Source organism: Rhinopithecus roxellana, chromosome 9 (genome assembly GCF_007565055.1).
Source record: "Rhinopithecus roxellana isolate Shanxi Qingling chromosome 9, ASM756505v1, whole genome shotgun sequence".
Lineage (NCBI taxonomy): Eukaryota > Metazoa > Chordata > Mammalia > Primates > Cercopithecidae > Rhinopithecus > Rhinopithecus roxellana.
Genome location: NC_044557.1, coordinates 54,415,900 through 54,420,663, shown reverse-complemented (window position 1 = coordinate 54,420,663; position 4,764 = coordinate 54,415,900). Strand labels below are relative to the sequence as shown.

The 4,764-nt window shown below is 43.1% G+C and overlaps 1 pseudogene across 1 annotated transcript; it reads left to right on the top strand.

Moving 5' to 3' along the window:
• Positions 1 to 2,935: 2,935 nt before the first annotated feature.
• On the top strand, positions 2,936 to 4,351 carry LOC104654654 (annotated as a pseudogene). Its single transcript, XR_004059222.1, has one exon. The product of XR_004059222.1 is annotated as a keratin, type I cytoskeletal 18 pseudogene (transcript).
• Positions 4,352 to 4,764: the final 413 nt, after the last annotated feature.

The window sequence follows — 4,764 nt, the reverse complement described above, 5'->3', positions numbered from 1 at the left end:
TCCTCATGGGCTCTCCCAGGGAATCCACATGTATGGCTCTTTCATGGATCCTTCACTCACCCTTTACTCCCCCAACATGACCCATCTAGTCTTCTCCCATTCTTGTCAGTGGCCTTTTTGAACTAGCCCCAAAAGAGCCATCCAATAAACGCATTCGTTCCTAGGCATTAGCAACAACTAAATGTGTTATCCTTCCATTCTAAGAGGTGAACCATGAGTTAGACAGTACCCTACTCAGTGTCAGTGCCCTACCCAATGTCATCCCATCAAGTGATGGGAAGAGGGCTATTTGGGCAAAGGGCACACTGACGTGGCCTCTGTTAAGGCACAAAACCTGTTGTTTTGCAAGATATATTGACAATTAGGGGTCACAAGTTCTTACTGCAAAACACTGATGAGCAGAAATGTTCTGTTTTCTTCCTAGAACAATGTGTCAACATAAGCTGAAATCAGAAACAAAATATCTTTAATGTTCTTTTTTCCTTTTTCAGTACAGCAGGAAGCTTTTGTAAATGACTGAAACCTAAATTTTCAAGGTTTCCCTTATGTCTTAGTTCCTGTACCACAGGAAAATCTTCAAAACATTTTAGAAAAAAGGCAAGTTGTCTGTGAATAAAGAGTTTTAAAAACTAAAGAACTATAAAGAAACCATTTGAAGGATGGGAAGAGGCTAACAGTGAAAAAGAAAGTGAAGATTTAACTTGGAAAGCAATGCAAAAAATAGATGCGAACAACTAGAAAAGAAAAGAACAAGAAGTTGAACATTAAGCCACTTCCTTTTTAGAGATAAAATAAAGTACAAACCTGAACACTGAGAAAAAAAAAAAAGCAAAAAGAAGAAAAGAAAGAATTTAGAAGTCTTTAGAAAAAAGGGCATTAGATAATATTAAGCTATAAATCTTTTGAATTTTTATTTTGTCTGATTTTTTTTTAATATATAGTATCATACTTAGGATTTCACTGGATTTATTTTATTGCAACATTTTAAATTTCTGTTGAAAATTTAAGCCAGTACCTGACTTAGTCCCTTCATGAAGAGAAGCAGCCCTAGGACAGGACATGACTAGGAGGAAGGAAAATGGAAAACAGGGGAAAAAAAATAACAATACCACAATTATAAAAGTTTATTTGCAACATTTGGAAGGAAGTACTGGGTAGTGGTTTGCATTTTAGTAGTTAGAGATCTTGATTTAAATTCAGACAGGCGCCTGATGGCAGTGTGGCCTGTGGAAAACTTACTTAAACTTTTCTGTCTGACCAGCTGTAAACTCTCTGCCTGGAATGGGGCATGTCACACAGAGGGAATGGAATTAATGTTTGTTGAATGAATAAATATAAGACTCATACAACATGCATAATTCTTTCCTGATGGGATTGTGGTAAGGATCAAATTAGACAGTATCTAGTAGTTTATCACTATTAGAATATATCTGGAATTGAAACTGGCCTAAATGCTGGGTAATGTAGAGTTACACATGCAAAGGGCAGTTTTTCCTAGGCCCTTGACACGTGTTCTAAGATCCAAAGTTATACCTGGGCATATGTGGCCTCAGAGCTTTTGCTGTGTTGTCACCTCATGGATGGGTCATCTGTACCTCGCAACCTTTAACACCCCTGCCCTGTGGATTATTATATACCTCATCCCATAACACAGTATATAGATGAACAATGTATAATCCCATATACAGTGATTAGGGAATGATTACTAAATGAAAAAAATGAGAGGAAGCTAACAGAGAGGGTGAGAGAGGTGTTAGGGCACCATTGCCTGGAATCCATTTGCAACTCATGCACCTCTTGACAACATCCTTCTCTTGACAGTCCAGCACAGTGGAGATATTGCAGGTTGCTAACTCTAGGTATGCCCCTCCACGTTCAGATCACACATTTTGTTAAGGTACAAAATCCTTGTGTTTTGTTTTTTGTTTTTTTCTCTCTCTCCTTAAACTTAGGTGTAAATCTTTTTTCTTCAACTTTAATTTTAAGGTCACGGTTACATGTGCAGTTTGTTACATGGGTAAATGTGTGCCATGGTGGATTGCTGCACAGATCATCCCATGACCTGGGAATTAAGCCCAGCATCCATTCAAAATCCTATTTCTCTTGTATCCAGTCATCATTTCCTGAGGAAAAACCAATGTGGGTGAATATAGAGTATGGATAAGTAAAGTTACATGAATTCAAGGAAGTTTTTCATTAAGTGAACAAAAACTGACACAGTTCACGGGAATTCCATAAGGGGTAAAATCCTTATAGTTGGAGTGAATGTGGAGTTAGCACAGTATATGCACATCCTTCTCAACCTTTAAGACTCTGCTTCATAATTATAGAGGCAACATTGTGGGCTGAGCAGATACGGAAACTGCCACTCCATTCCTCTGCCCTGCCTAGGTCTATACGCAGAGAAACACTGGACAAAATAGATGTTAAAATATTACATCTTAGATAAGTTCAAATGAAAGAACAGGAACAAATTAGGAGTCTGATGCAAAGAGAAAACTCAAAGCCATTTTTGATGAATGAAAATGGATGCCAAGTAGTCCTTGGTGGTATATGTTATAGGCTGGTCTCCCAACACCTACAAGGTGTTAGGAAGTTGGCATTGGACTCCCTAAATAGTGGAGCTTTCAAGGAACTATGCAGTTCATGAATTATGAGTAAATTAACTGTATTCATTAGTAGCAATTCTTGGGCACAGTTGGATGCCAGATCACTGTACTGAACTGTGATAAACAGGCAGAGGACCTAAGACTGTGGGTGGGGCATGGATACACACTACTTTCCAGGGCAGGGACTTGGCTGAGAAGCCAATGTTGAAACTAGCATGGAACCAATAAAACTCACCAAATTTTGCAAGCATAGGAAGCATTTCCATAACTTCTGCTAGAAATGAGCTCAGTCAAATAATATTAAAAAATTCACCACCAGTTCGTCGGCAAAGCCTGAGTCCTGTCGTCTCGCCTTCCTCCCATACAGCATGAGCTTCACCACTCGCTCCACCTTCTCTACCAACTACCGGTCCCTGGGCTCTGTCCAGGCGCCCAGCTACGGCGCCCGGCCGGTCAGCAGCGCGGCCAGTGTCTATGCAGGCGCCGGGGGCTCTGGTTCCCGGATCTCCGTGTCCCGCTCCACCAGCTTCCGGGGCGGCATGGGGTCCGGGAGCCTGGCCTCAGGGATGGCTGGGGGTCTGGCAGGAATGGGAGGCATCCAGAACGAGAAGGAGACCATGCAAAGCCTGAACGACCGCCTGGCCTCTTACCTGGACAGAGTGAGGAGCCTGGAGACCGAGAACCGGAGGCTGGAGAGCAAAACCCGGGAGCACTTGGAGAAGAAGGGACCCCAGGTCAGAGACTGGAGCCATTACTTCAAGATCATCGAGGACCTGAGGGCTCAGATCTTCGCAAATACTGTGGACAATGCCCGCATCGTTCTGCAGATTGACAATGCCCGTCTTGCTGCTGATGACTTTAGAGTCAAGTATGAGACAGAGCTGGCCATGCGCCAGTCTGTGGAGAATGACATCCATGGGCTCCGCAAGGTCATTGATGACACCAGTGTCACTCGACTGCAGCTGGAGACAGAGATCGAGGCTCTCAAGGAGGAGCTGCTCTTCATGAAGAAGAACCACGAAGAGGAAGCAAAAGGCCTACAAGCCCAGATTGCCAGCTCTGGGTTGACCGTGGAGGTAGATGCCCCCAAATCTCAGGACCTCGCCAAGATCATGGCAGACATCCGGGCCCAATATGACGAGCTGGCTCGGAAGAACCGAGAGGAGTTAGACAAGTACTGGTCTCAGCAGATTGAGGAGAGCACCACAGTGGTCACCACACAGTCCGCCGAGGTTGGAGCTACTGAGACGACGCTCACAGAGCTGAGACGTACAGTACAGTCCAGTCCTTGGAGATCGACCTGGACTCCATGAGAAATCTGAAGGCCAGCTTGGAGAACAGCCTGAGGGAGGTGGAGGCCCGCTACGCCCTACAGATGGAGCAGCTCAATGGGATCCTGCTGCACCTGGAGTCAGAGCTGGCACAGACCCGGGCAGAGGGACAGCGACAGGCCCAGGAGTATGAGGCCCTGCTGAACATCAAGGTCAAGCTGGAAGCTGAGATTGCCACCTACCGCCGCCTGCTGGAAGATGGCGAGGAATTCAATCTTGGTGATGCCTTGGACAGCAGCAACTCCATGCAAACCATCCAAAAGACCACCACCCGCCGGATAGTGGATGGCAAAGTGGTATCTGAGACCAACGACACCAAAGTTCTGAGGCATTAAGCCAGCAAAAGCAGGGTACCCTTTGGGGAGCAGGAGGCCAATAAAAAGTTCAGAGTTCAAAAAAAAAAAAAAAAAATTCACCACCAACAGAGGTTCAAAACACAAAACAGCTGTGACCATTCACGTGCAGAATGGACAGACTGTTGAATTATATGAAAGGAATTTTTCAAATAAATATTTTAAGTAATCAAAGATATAGATAAATAAATGGGATGTATGAAATACATTCAGGATATTGGGGAAAAGCACAATTGGATTTATTAAGAACATAATAGTTCTAAAAGCAGAAATACGATAGTTGAAGTATGATCATTGAAACTTAAACTAATTAATAGATAAATGGTAGGCTAGACCCAGCTGAAGAAAGCATTTGTGAATTAGAAACTAGATTTGAGGAACTCATTCAGAACGCAAAATAGTGGAAAAAAGAAATAGGAAATATGAAAAAAGTTATAAGATGAATAAATTAATTAAAAAGTTAAACATAAG